At 42.1% G+C, this 14,650-nt stretch overlaps 1 protein-coding gene across 8 annotated transcripts in view; it reads left to right on the top strand.

Annotated features, from left to right (window-relative positions):
- The window catches only part of NEDD4L (NEDD4 like E3 ubiquitin protein ligase), a 180,043-nt gene that overhangs the window by 56,235 nt on the left and 109,158 nt on the right, over positions 1-14,650 (top strand). The window contains exon 1 of one of the 8 annotated variants that reach the window (XM_075740795.1): positions 3,686-3,822. The exons of the other annotated variants lie outside the window; for them this stretch is intronic. The gene's annotated coding sequence lies outside the window, so the exon portion shown is untranslated. Of the gene's footprint in view, positions 1-3,685; positions 3,823-14,650 lie in introns of those variants that run through there. 8 annotated transcript variants of the gene reach the window in all.

The raw sequence follows: 14,650 nt of genomic DNA on the forward strand, positions 1-14,650 counted from the left end.
AACCTGTAGGATGTCGGTGACTGCTGCTCATTGGAAACAACAACGGCCACCTGCCTTCTGTGAGGTGTTTGCATAACTGGCAGTTTTCATTCCGTTGTTGACACAGTAACCACTGGGGAATTTAATTCATTAAACCCAACCCTTGTCGCCAAGTTCCCCTCCTGCTGTAGAGGTCAATGGTTCAAGTCTCTTAATGGATAGTGCTTTTGTACGGAACTTGCTATCTCCTGTACTTGGGATACATAGCAAGAAACTTTTCCTTCTGCTACTTTCCTTAAAATCTAAACATTATAGAAATGTCATTTATTTTGTGACTTTTTAGTTTGTCTTCGTCTATGTCCTCTGTGGCTGTTGTAAGTCAAGGTTTAAAAGATGTTATGTGTTTGTGCAATGTGAATAATTAATTCTTCGTTAGTTATTCCACACAATGCAGATGACAAAGAACAGGCATGAGTGGCTGTTCTGATATACCTGACACAGCCCCAAAGAGCTGAAGGTACTGAGCTGAGGTTAGAAGTTACTGAGTAGTGTTCTACTTTCTTCATTTTGCCTGTGTTTGTATAGAATTGAGTCAAACACAAAACTTTCTGGGGCTGGTTATAACAAGACGTCTCTCAAATTGCTACTGCTAAAGTATACATTTCTGGTTAGAAATTTACATTGAATTCTGAGATAACCAGTATGTGGGTTTTTTTCTGAAATAACTGGAGATCCAGTCCTTAGTTATTGGAAATAGGGGTAACATCACTAGCTATAGTGATGTGTTTGCTTTTGTCACCTGACACTTCTTCAGTTTATTTTGTTAACACTGAGACTAACAGAGTGTGAAATACAGTTGTGTCTTTTGCAGAGTATTTGTGGTTGCACTTGGCATGATGTTTATGGTTTCAGAGAGGCAGGTTTAAAGACTTCCACTGGGACAGCTTAGAACACTGAAGTTAATGTTATTTGGGATCTACCATGTAAATTTCTAATGACAAATTATATTAGAATCATAGAATCACAGATTACCAGGTTGGAAGGGACCTCAAGGATCCTCTGGTCCAACCTTTCTTGGCAAAAGCACAGTCTAGACAAGATGACTTAGCACTCTGTCCAGCCAGATCTTAAAAATGTCCAATGTTGGGGAAACGATGTTAGGTGAGGAGGTCTTCATTCACCTGTTTTGGGTGACTTTATCATCCATAAGATTTACAGTTTTGCAAAGGTAGATATGTAAGGGAGAGTGACTCTCAGACCACTCTCTTTTTGGAATTCAGTAGAACTTAGCAGTTTCTGTTGCTTTTAACGTGGATGTTCATAGCGATCTCATCTGTTCTGGAAAGCACTAGTCAGGACGTGAGCTCAAGCACAGCATGTTGCTTGTCCCTTAGGTTGTTCCAGCAATGTGAATTATGGTAGCTCAGCTGCCTCCTGTGTCCTGGTGCTTTTGGGAAGGAAGCTGGCAAATGTGTCTGTCCGGTAGTAACACGTGGCAACACTTTGCACTTTAAGATGTTATAGGATATGGGGCAATCCATATCGCTTTTACTTTTCAGCTCTGGTAGTAACCATGGTTTCCCATTGCTACTAACACACAGTGTGCTTTGGGGCTTTCTTCAGTAGGAAATTTCATGTTGTTTCCACCTGCACAAAACAAAAAGATGTTCTCTCTGAAACACATAAATGAGACTCACCAACAGCAGCTGGGTGCTGCATTGAAATCGGACTGGTAGACAAAGCATCCCGGGAAGAAGTGATTTTCAGTCTTACGTTTTCCTCTTTCTTGTTCCTTGGTGCTCTTTAACCTAGGATCTTCTTTCCCAGACTGTGGGGTAGGTTCGAATGGTGCTGAAGAGGAGGAGGAGTCACCATGAAACCTGTTTGCTCTTGGTAAAGACTTGATATGGGAAGGGGATGAAAGAGCTGGAAAAATAACTCCATGCCTGTGAGGATATTCTTTTCTTTCCTGTGGCATGTTGCAGAATAAGGGTCACTGAATATATTTAGATAAAAGATAGCCAGCTCCTTATTTTGCACTGAAAACCTCATACTTAGCAGACTTTTAAGTCTGAATTTTCTTTAATCTGAGGTTTTTGGAAGTCTGGCCTTCACACTGATCTCTACCAGATAATTCAACCTATATTAGTAAGAAAGTAATGTGCTTCTCTAAGTTTCAGTTTCACCTCAGTAACTAAAGATTAACATCAGACTTTAGGCAAGAAGATTCCAAAGTTTTTGATGTAATTAGCTGATTGCTCTTATTACGCACACGACCAACTTGGTTCCTTTTTAACCTGGCTAATTCCCTAACCACAGCGAATTCCACAGACTAATTATACATTTCCTTTGCTTTCTGCCTTTTACTTTCATCAAATATCCTTCTGCTCCCATGTCAGGATTCACGTGTCTGCCATGGCTGAAGACACAGAGGGCTCCTGTGACATACGGCTGGTGGCTGGGCTACGAGCCTCCCTCGGTGGTGAGCCAGGCTTGCTGAGGGGGAGATGACAGCTGACACCTGCTAGATCAGTACTGCCAGGGTCTTGCTCATACCACTCTTCCCTTTGCAAGCAGAAAACCTGCCAGAAACAGCTAACGCTCATCTTCAGTTTGCCCTGCGAAATGGCTCGCCTTGTCCCATCCGACACAGGGGGTGGCAGCAGTGGCACTCCTCAGGGCAGAAGGGCCAGACCACAGCAGTCCTGTCTGAGAGCCTCAGCAGACCTGTGCATCGCCTGGTGGAGACAAATCCCATCGTTCTCTGCCTTAACTGCTCGTCCCACCTTCCACCCAGTCTTCCACCAGCCAGCACAAGCATTTATGAGGCTTTGCGGTGGGCTGGGTGAAGGACCTAGTCTGGGTTTATGACAGCCTGGACTGAAGGAAGGTTTAACCCAAGTTCATTTCCCCATCTGTCCCCATCTGTGTGAGGCGCGTGTTTGTTGGCAGAACAGGGGATAGGACAGGGCCAGGAGCAAGCGGTGGGGTGAGCCAGCTTCTAGCAGCAGTGCTCAATTAGGTCAGTCAGAGTGTCTCTGAAACTGTGACCTCTCTTGTGTGGTTGTGTCAAGCTGGATAAGCCTGTTCCTAAACACAACCAATGTGCATGGTATTCATGGGTAGGGGCGCTGCCTGGAATTCCTGTGTTGAACTTTTCTGTTCCAAAAGTCAGGTGTCATTGAATTGTCTTGTCTTTTTTTCCCTGCTGGATTTTAGAACTTGTTAAGATATTTTGGGAGTGGGAAACATCATAGGAAGGATTGAGATCTAGGGGCTGATGTATGCAGCTTCTCTGTTAGAGCAGTCATTTACCTTCACCTTACAATCATGAAAAACAGTCCCAAGGAAAATGGAAAAAAAATACATATGTTTACACTTCCATCTTTTTTTATAAGATCAAAAGATACTTTTTTTTTGTGAGACATGTTTAGAAAACTGAGCTTTTCTTTACGCTCTGGGAGTTTTTCAATACAGGAAAAATCCAAAAGGAATCGGTCTTGTTGCTCATTACTTGAACACAGCATTTTAAAGGAACGACCTAGGAAGGTGGAGGCACTGTAGGTGGAGTTTGATACATAATTTTTAACTCCCTTTTTCACCCACAGGCACTTCTTTGCAGCTGTCTATGAAGTGAGTCATTATCTCTAGCAGCTCTTTGAATAAAGCCTTGCTAGATTTCTTGTAGCACCAGATGAGGTGTGAGCCTTTCTTTGGAAAAGAAAAAACTAGAAGGAAAATGTGAGGCCTGTAAAATGGCTCAGGGATTAAGAATGGAGAGGTGAGATTTTAGGATGCTTAGCCACAATGGATTACAAGATTGGCTTTACAGTGAAGGATAAGGTAAGGTTCTCTGTTCTTGAAAGCAGGTGTTCCTTTATTCTAAGGCGGTTAGTCACTTCATGCTTTGCTTTAGTCACAATATATAAGACTTGTATGCCAGTGAGAGCAAAATCTTACTTCTCTCTTAGAAACACTCATAGTGGACTTTATAAGGTACAGACAGGAAGATGAAGGCAAGAAGGCTTGTGCTAAAATAAAAACCAGTGAGCGATATGCTCTGAAGTATTCCTTGTTAATTTCTATATATCTTCATTGTACTTCTCCCTTCTTACAGTGGCAGGAATGGATAAATTCAACAGGGAAAATGGTTATTGGGATGAAAATGATGGTGACAGATATTCTGCTTTATAACAGCATTTTTACTACTCTTCATAAACTTTGTTAGAAGTATGTCATTATTATTCTAACCTTACTTAGTGGTGTGTATTTGGGTGTTTGTTTCCATTATCTCTTTGAATCTAAAAATCACCAGGCAAAACTTCGGGATTTTTAAAAATTACTAATCACTTTTTAAGCTCTACTAAGTGCATGTACATACAGAGTTGTCCCTAAGTATGTTTAAATGATTGTGTAAAACATTTTCAAGTTCAAGGAACTTCCTCTTGCTAAGTATAATCTGCTTCAGCTCTGATGTTAATTGTTGTTCATGGGGTTCCCATAATTTTATGGAGGCTCATTGAGATGAATATTTTTGAAGATGGTATATTTTACTGATCTGAATCTGTAAATTATGTTTTTGAAGGCATATTGGCTATAAGAGTGCCCCCGTAATAGTACATACAGACTGCAGTCTGCAAATTTACCTGAGTGTCCTGTCAGAGTAAATGAGTTCGTACGAAGTGCTAAGCTGCCATGGGTAGAGCTAAATCTGACACCTTTACACGTCTGCTTCTGTGACTGTAGCACAGGTGTATCTCTAGGTGCTTGTACCAAAAGATGGGCGCGGTTGTTCGCACTAAAAAGTTTTATGTGGCAAAGGCTTTGAAATACTGAGCCCTTTCTCAGAAAGCTGGCTCAGATAATACCCCCCTGCCAGTTTAAAAGAGCAGATCTGGAGAAACGTGCAGCAGCCTTCAGCCACGTCCTGGCTTGGCTCTTTGCCTCCCCAGCAGGCACGTCTGACAGTTTGGGAGATGCTGCTTGTAAGGCACAAACCTCACTGTCAAATGGAGCTTTAGACTTTAGACTTTGCTTTGTCTTGAGTAACTGGGAGGATTTAACGAGTTGTGCTAGTGCTGGTGTTTTCTGATCTTTAGAATATCCTGGTGAGAACAAATATTACCCGCTTTGACTGGGGTAACATAAATATGTTACTAAAAAAAAAAAAAAAAATCTAACAAGTGAGTTCTGTCAGGTTTAATTGTGCTGGTGTCCTTTTCCCTCTACCTGTACATCTTTCTTCTCTTGTTTTTAAGCTGTCATGCCTGGAAAGTGGCTGGCTGGTGTGCTTCTGTTGTTCTAGTTAAGGAGGGGAGAAGCAGTGGCAAACTCTGCAGAGCTTCCTCAAATTTCAGTGCAATAGTATAAGCCAGTAGCAATTTCAGATGCATTCTGCTTATTCTCCTACCTTCAAATTTCACAGAGGTTAAGTTAAAATACTGGAATTCTGTCTCTCCTGGTCTGCTTCAGTTAGTTAAGCGTGACTGGTGAAAGCCAGGGGTTGTAGCGACTGCTCTCTGCAACAGCTGAGAGAGGCTGACTCAGGGCTGCAGGCGGGATGGTGCAGGCTTCCTTCTCTCTGCCAAGTGATAAGAACAAGTGTTTTGACAAGTCTCAGAGTTCGAAACTAAACAGCAGAAACAGATCAGTCTTCTGCATATAGATTGTTGGAACTGGACATGAAGGAGTCACAGCTATGGAATGGAATAGAAATATGGAATATTTCAGCTGAAAGGGAGCTACAGCGCTCCTGTAGTCCAACTGCCTGACCCCTTCGGAGCTGACCAAAAGTTCAAGCCCGTTAAGGGCCTTGTCCAAACACCTCTTAAACCCTGACAGTCACAGGGCATTGACCACCTCTCCAGGCAGCCTGTTCCAGGGTCTGACCACCCTCTGGGTAAAGAAATGCTTCCTCGTGTCCAGTCTGAGCCTCCCCTGGTGCAGCTTTGAACCAGTCCCACGTGCCCTATCACTGCATACCAGGGAGAAGAGATGGGGGCACCTCCCTCTCACGTCCCCTCCTCGGGAAGCTGTACAGAGCAATGAGGTTGCCCTCAGCCCCCTTGTCTCCAAACTAGACCAACCAAGACCTTAGCCTTCCCAGTTCCATGGGAAGATGATCTGAGGTCTACAAATGTACTTGACATAAAACTGAAGTTAGTCATTTTGGGGAATGTTAAAACATCCAACTTTATATGACTCAGGAATAGAGGGAGCCATGTGCCTGAAGGGGCTTACAAAGGATTTTATTGTATCCCCCACCACTGGGCACTACAGAGAGTGCAGATGGGTTTGATAGAGTGAGTGGGTGGGAAAAGGTGCTGGATGAAAATTGAGCAATAGCCAGATAGAGGTCTCCTCCGGTCCATGGAAAGAATTGAACTTGGATGTCGCTTCAAGAAAAAGCCTCTGCCTTCATGTCTGCGGGTGTTAGTATTTCTCTAGACAGGATTACATGAGCTGTTGAGTTCATTTTATGTGTGTGGAACGGAGGCGGGAAAGGGAGAACACAAAGGGAATGCGCCTGCATTTCTTACAGAAGCAAAATTACCATCTCGCACAAGACTTGTTTCCTTTGAAACAATAAGGCTATTTTGAAATATGAGGTTTGCCTTCATGTGACAAGATTGGCATGCACGCACTTGCATAACAAGTGATACTAAATTTTATACTTGGGGAGGCGGTTTCAGCTTTTAAAATAAAAATAGAGCAGTGTAGGGCTTAGTAGTTTCATTGTTCTTTTGCATATGCCTGCGCTCTCCACCCCCTTCTTTTGTGGCTTAAAATAAATAAATAACAACACAATGGGTCACTGGCAAAAGATGTTTCAAGACTTGCTTTCAAAGCTGGGTCAAGAATACAATTCCAAACTCAAGTGAACAAATAGGAAACGATTCATGAGCCCCAGTTTCCCGGTACTCTGAAATAACATAGTTTTTAAAGGATGCTGATCTGTTTGGGGTTTTTTATTTTCAGAGTTTTTAAGTCATCAATGCTTTCTGTCGTCCTCCACAAGACGAAGAGCTGGAAGCTTGCCTTTTCAAGCTGAGGTTCAAGTGAAAGATGACAATTACATATCTACAATTGTTTGAGCTTTTAGAAAATACCAAATACCTGGGAGTTGGCAAACCATGGCAAATGGATAATTCTGAATGTCTGAGGGATTTCAGAAGGTCAGGAAGAGGATTGCTTAAGACCTCAGACTTTTTTTTGACTGTTGCTCTGCCAAACTCTCTTTGCACTAACTTGTGATTATGATTAACAGAACTTTTATTATTAACATAATTTTTTTAGGATTACGGTTTGTTCTCCAGAGAACTGTTATCAGCTTCAAAGTTCTGCTAATCTGAGCAGGCATTGACATTCTCTTTAGGTTTAGGCAGATCATGTCGGGATAGATGAGATTATTGTTTTTAATCATTTGGGGATTTTGTAAAGAGGAATATTATAGATAGGTGTTCAAGAAATCAACTCCCATTCATCTCCAGTCACTACGATGATAATGACTGAGCTCACTTGTCTTTACAAAATCCTGACTTTAAAACCCTGCTTAGTCCTTTGAATGCCTAATAACACATACTGAATATATCTGCTGACTTCTGATATTAGTGGGTGATGACATTGTCAAGTATAAGAAATTTAAAACTGTAGCCTTCCAGACTGTGCGTATAGCTGTGCCTGTCTCCTCCACTGTACCTGGAGGTTTGGTTTCCCCCCTCTTTTATTATGTTGCATTTTATTATGAATGCACCTGAGGTTGGCATTTTTGGTATCATTTCTGCAGCACTATCTGGAAAGAAGGAGCCCTACAGCAGGCAAAAGAAACCCCCCTCCCTACTAAATCTGTATTATAAAAGTAGCTTCTCTTTCATCAAGAAATACCTTCACAGAGGTAAGGAGGGTATCATAACATTGCTCTTTGTTCTACTAAATATAGGCTGCTTATGTCCTACTGTGACAGCTGGGTTGTTTCTTTAGTGGACAGTCTCTTGGTCACAGTGACCTTGCTCGCATGCTGTGGCTTTCTCAGTCTGTCATCTCTCCTTGCTGGTGTCCCAGGTGTTGCAATCCTGCTTTTTGAAAGCTGGCCAGTGTAAAATTGGGTATGGGACTGGCTGTACAGGACTGACATCTGTACTGGCCCCCGGCTCCAGACTTGCGGTTCATTTTCTGTATCCACTTTCTGTTACTACAGTAATTCTACTAGAACACCTCTGTAAATTTTCCCTTGGATATTAACTACATTAACACGTTTCAACAGCTTTCCAGAAGTCCATGATTTTGTCAATTTGTCACCTTGCAGATTTCATTAAGATTGCATTTTTACAATGGTACTGGTGTAAAAACTCATACAGATCAAGTTTTCTACTTGTAGTTTTCTACTTTATTATTTTGTTATATTTCTTCATTTAATCTTTTACCCTCTTCCCAAGACAAAACTGGAACTTTCTCTGAAAACTACCTCTGCAGCGAGTTTTCCAAGCATATTGCAAAACTGTTAGTTTAAAGATATGTCAGATATATGATGTCATCTACCTGAACTAAAGGGCTCAATTCTACTCATCCAGTGTTGTGCTCTTAAACTTCCGTAGCACTCAGTTTTAAAACCTGATGCAAATCAGCAGTGATTCAAGTCAGAGACTGACGTTCACAAGGACCTGTGGAATGAGTTATTTTTAGAGCACAACAAAAGTATTTGTACATCACTTGTAATTGTGGTTTCCAGGAGTGCCATATGTTTGTTTTGCTTGTTTGTTTTTTTAATAATGTTTTCTTAGAGAATGAATCTGTTTGCTGTATAAAAGTAAAGAAAAAAAATGCTTCGTTGTAATCCCCTGTCTCTCCTCCTTTTAATCCATCACTTTCAGGGTGACAATACCTGGCAAGTACAACTTCAAACTGATGTGAGCCTGCTTTCTGTGCTCAAAAGTTCCCTGTAACCTAGTTGGTTTGGTTTATTTCTGAGTACTCTTAGCAGGTGTCTCATTTATCATTGTGTCTTCTGTGATCTGCATCATCAGAATTTCCTTCCTTTAACACTCGTACAAATACTGCCGTTAGACAGGAATCTGGTATTTCCTCTGTCTTCATGTATTTTCATTCCAATTGCTGATAATTTTCCCAGTGATTTTTTTTAACAGATCAGTCGCTATATTTGGTTCTTCTGCAGATTTTCCTCAATTTTACTGATCTTCGTGATGTTGTCTAGTTAATGTTCATGTCAGTACCAGTTTTACCGTGCAAAGATGCCATATTCATCTAGAATGCTTGGCTTTTAGGTGGGACTTGGGGTGCAATTAGCTGTTGCAAAGTTACTTCAGTGCTTCTACTACTACTTTGACATTTACTGTCTGTTCTCTGGGATACCTTTTATATATTTGGTTTTGCTACTGTAGTCGTACAGTATTAATTGTGGATTGGCTTCTTTCATTCTTTTCCCACTCCTTGATTTCTTCACTGCTTTGCTGAATGCTTTTACTATGTCTGCTCTCCAAGTTTCAGCTAGTCTGTTGTCTTTTACTTTGTAGCTTGGGTAGTTTTTCTTGGTGGATGTATTGATCTCAGGGAACTTCTGTTGTGTTACTTACAGATCAGATGACAGACATACATGGGATGAGATTTCTTAATACTCAGAAGTTAGGGACCAGCATCATTCTGCAGGTTTTAACCTATATTTCAATGTTAGGCATGCATTATTTTAACTTGGTAAGACCTGGCGTGGCTGTATGTATTCATGGTATTTGAGGAAACCTATTGGTACTGCATGATGTCTAGTATACTTGGCAGCTGTAGAGATTAGAAACAAGAGACTGTGCATTTCAGTAGTAGTAACAGTTGGTTTAATTTTGCTTGGCACCCTGCTGAATTTCATCTAGTTGCATACGTGTCTTTGTGACCAAGTGCTACCGATGCTGAGAAGCACAGAGAAAAGAGGTTTACTAACGGTCATGCAAGAACTCTGAGGTAATGCAGGCTTGAAGTATGAGTTACAAAATCCTGTCTCCGTACCCTCATAACTGGCCTGTTCCTGATATGGTCAGTGTGGTTTTTTCCATGTCCCTGTTTTGTTAGACACTGGGGCTGTAAGGTGGCTGTGGGTTAAATATCGGCTGTCACGGAGAAAGGAGCTGATCCAGAAGCCGTGGTCGGGGCACTGGAAGCTCTCTGGCAGTTGATATGTTGGCTGCAGCGAGGAGGTGGGACAGACCTTCTCTAAGGCTGTAGGCATGCAGTTTGTGAGGATTCGATTGAAGGGGTGGCTAACATTGGCTCTCTGCCGTCTGCCTTGCAGCAGTTTTTCCCCTGTGTTGGTGACAGCTGAACAGCTTGTGGTGCACCACCTGAACTGCTGCGTTTTGCAACCGGGTGCATTAGGTAAACCCAACCTCTGGTTCACCTGAGCACGTTAAGAAGTAAACTTAAGAGTGTGGGAGCAGCCTAGCCAGCACTGCTGCAGCAGCGAGCCATGCTTTTGGAGGAGTTGCATGTTTTGGTCACCTCACCTTCATTCCCTGCAGAAGATCTCAACAGACTGAGCCCGGAGCTGGGGCTGCAGTGCCGGTGGCTCCTGCAGCAGCTGGGGGCCTGCACCTGAGCACTCGTACAGGCTGCCGGCAGCAACGCGCCCGAAAGAGGTGTGGGAGAAGGTCTCGTCTAGAAACGCCAGCGAGCACGAGTGCATGTGGTGTGGTGCTGTGCACTGCTTTGTAGTGAGTGCTCTGCAGTTGTGGTCCGTCTTGCCCTTCTGAGGAGCAGAAGCGCCTGCTTCATGCGTACAGATAATCTTAGAAAAGATAAATCTGGGGGTCTGTTGTACTAAGGATTCATTATGCAACCAGAGCTTGTGGTGGGTGTTTTGTGGGGTTTTTTTGGGGGGTATGTGTCTGTTTTCTTCAATGGAAGGCTTGTTTTAATGTTCATTAAGAATCTTCTGACTTTTTCTGGTTGAACATATTCTAATGCCAGGAAGAGATTTTTAAGTTATAAATTATTGGCAGGGAGTAGATTTAAGACTTTTACGCATCAAAACGTGTGGAACAGTTAAAGGCAGTGGAATGAATGCTTTCATCTGCAGAATTATTTAGAAACTTCACAAGATGCATTGTTGAGTATTTTCTCCACAAGAATAGAAAAGTACTGTTTGCTTATTGTTTAAAATATTGTGCATTTTTCACCTGAATGTAATTTTTTAAAATTGAATTGAGTCTGTTTTGGGAAGATTAATGTTGAATGCTATAAGGCTGTCTCAATGCCCTTGCTCTGCTAACAGAGCTCTAATTCTGCAGTTGTTTCAGACAAGTGAGGCTTTTCTTTCTGTGGACGTACAAACCTGTACACTTCATCTGGAGCTGTTGAATTAGCACCACTTAATTTTTAAGTGGTTTGTTTAGTTGTTGCAATCTGAGCCTGATTCCAAGTAACTAGTTTCTTAAAAGCTTTACTGTGTGTTTTATTTATAGACTTCCAAACACAAGAAGTTTAATATTAGTCAGATATATTCTAGTCACTAAGAGTTTATGTAACTGCAATGTAAAGAATTGTCTGTCATGTTGCTTGAGAAATTTGTTGAAGAATGATCACGATGTTGCAGGGTTGGCTTGCTGAAACACACAGTGCAGAGGAGCCAAATGTAATCAAAAGTCTTTGGAAACTGGGGAGTGGCACCAAAACTGGGAGAGCGACGGGAGGCAGCTGGATTAAGGAATAAATTAATGTGCTGGATTAAGGAATAAGTTGCACTATGATTACTCGGACTATTCAATTATATTTTTTTGTCTGCTTTATAAATTTTTTTAAAAATATAGCCAATTCCTTGACCACACGCTTATAAACATTTTTTTAGGTGTTTTATCTCTTCTGTATAGAACAGAATCTAATGAGCTGCGTACAGTGTGATTTGAAACTCTACATTTGGAAGAAGCTGGTTGTTTCCACTTGTGTTGAGGTACACTGGGTACAGAGAGGTTTAAACAACGGCAGTAGCAATGGTAGGGACCAAGCGTGACGCTGTTTGCATCTGTGTGTTTAAAAACTGACTTCGGGGTCAATGAGTGCTAATATTTTTACCTGAGTATAATCATAGGGCCATAGGAATATTCAGTCTGGAAGAGACCTTAGAAGGTCTCTGGTCCAACCGTGCTCTCCAGGCAGGGTCAGCTGTGTGGTCTCACAGGTTGCAGCAATACTAGCTGCTCACAAAGTGTGAATGATCACCTGGAACCCGTCCACATGCGATGCCCCCAGCATTCTAATCTCTTTGTCTGTCCTTCTGCACCCATGCAGCCTCTGTCACTGGCCATGTGGGTTAGAAGCAATCCTTGGCCCTTTGGAGCATGGGGATTTCGGGATCTACAACACCTCTTGTTGGAAACGTAGCTGCTGTAGCTTTACGTGCACCCAGGGTGTCCCCTATAATCCGCTAATGGCGTGTGTGCACGCAGAGCCAGGACTGCCCACCTGCTCTCTTATACCCATGGTGTCCGATGGGGAGGGGGCCCAGCCTGGAACAGGGTGGTGATGCCAGTGGGGCAGCTCCTGGCAGTGTCACACCAGGTTTTGACTGCAGCGTTGTTCCCTCGCTTCTGTCTGCACTGTTTAAAAAATAGAAAATACTGTGCTTCCATCACACTTGTTTTCAAGCTGACTTCTCTTTCTTTCAGAAGTCTTTTTGTAATCCACTGGTTATTATTTAATCCAGCTCATAGTCATCATCCTTCCTAGCATTACCAGATTTTGGGTGAATAGTACCTCGAGTGCTACTTTGTTCTGTGATCTTGGGTTTGGAGGATCTCAGCATTTGGGGAGGGAGGTGAGTGGAAAGGACTGTTCATGCATGTTCAGATCTCAAATAGGTGCATCATCCAGGTATATCTTCCATCTAGAATTGAATTGGACAAGCTGAAATTTTAAAGCAAAGTAGACTTCTTCATTGGGGAAAAAGATGCGTATACCCTGTTGGGTTTTGCTTTGACTTTGTTTTAGTTGAATCTGTATATTCACTTTCAGTTTTCAGTAAACAAGATTTCAATAACAAGCATGTTCTTTTATGGTGCTCTAGGTTATTAAGTGTATCTACCCTTCTTCCCCTTTCCACCTTCCCTGATATTATTAAAAGTATTTTCCAAGCACTAAAAGTTCTTCAGTAAATTGCATGCCCGCTTCCCTCTGTGATGCGTGCTTTCGGTCATACGCCGTGGTCGTGCCTTCCCTGCCCTCCGTACCTAGTGGATCTGCATGGGTCCTTTCCCTGCCCAGCTGCGCTCACGCTGAAGGTCAGCGAGGCAGGGCACTGTGGATGGAGAGGCCAGGAAGGGTAAGGCTGCTGCGGGTCAGCTCCACGTCTTTCTGTACACCTGACCAATTGTGTTCAGGCAGTAAGAATCGGATGGTAAAACCAGGTGAGAGACAGAGTCTGGTAACCTGTTCTGAATTTTGCTTGGCGAATGGCTGGTAACAGGCACTTTCTAGAGTGGGGCGACCATTGCTGCTTTGCTTTTAATATGCCCTTTAGGAAAGTGCCTGAGATGAGGATTGAGTAGCTTGTTTCCACTGTACAATCTCTCCATGAGAAACACAGCCAGGCTGACTGTATTTATGTATTTCAGAGGCATTCTAAAGTCTTGAACGTTTAATCTTCATTTCTTCTGTTTCTGTTGTTCTTTCTAGAAGTCTAGAAAGACAGGTTAGATATGGGGGTTTGTGTTTGGTTTGGGGTTTGTGTTTAGTTTTGTGTTACTGAGCTAGATCCGTATCTGAGAGCAGGTGTTCTAGTGACGGATGCGTATTACTGTGTTTTCATGGCTAGAGTAGTTGGATGTTTTGCTTAGATTTTTTTACTTTTCTGAAATAGGGGCATGGCATTTGCAGTTACAGGCCTTTGATCGTGCAGTGAATTCACTGTGTTAGGAGGCTCATAGTCTCATGTCTGTTTTCATTAGGGAGATGATTCAGTATCCTTGGTCTCCCATGTCTCTGCCCAGAGATAAGTTTTGAATTTCCTGAAGAAGTTCTGCAAGTAATGCTAGAGTTCCAGAGGATGAGCCTTCATTTGTGATCAACAACAGAAGTTTAAAGATGGCACAGCACCAGGTTATAAGAGGAATATCCCAACGAAACTGTAAACCCCAAACCAAACAAATGATCAAAACCCAACCTTAATTGCTGTAAACTTGACCTTTTCTTTAACAATACTTCATGTGAAAAGGTTTTTGAGCTTATGAAGTCTTAAAGTGTCAGAGTATGTTCCTAGCATAAAAAAGATTATTTATTGTACAGCAATGCCTCTACAGGGGCAGTTCTTGAATGGCTCCTTCTCTTCAGAAAGAATATGCTCTTTAACATTGACATGGTCTGTTTTCTTGTTCAAGCACAATTTTGTCATTTTTGGAAGTTTTGTTTAGCAATCTTCTTGTAAGAATCAGTCAGGTGTTTTATGGGAGGAAAGTTAAATCCTTGTGGAAATGTAACAGCATTTTGAAAAGAGACCTAGTTAGAGAAAAGTTGCAGTAAATATTTACTTTATCCTGATGCCATTCACCAGGTTTGTCTGGGATAGTTCTTAGAAATAAGAGAGGCTTGCTCTCTGCAGATTGCTTCTATCTGGAGCTATTGGGAAGGAAGTCCGGTGATGTTGCAGTTTTGCCGTTGCCTGAGTAGGATGGGTGCTGAG

The sequence above is a fragment of the Balearica regulorum genome, chromosome Z, assembly GCF_011004875.1.
Source record: "Balearica regulorum gibbericeps isolate bBalReg1 chromosome Z, bBalReg1.pri, whole genome shotgun sequence".
NCBI classification, from domain to species: domain Eukaryota; kingdom Metazoa; phylum Chordata; class Aves; order Gruiformes; family Gruidae; genus Balearica; species Balearica regulorum.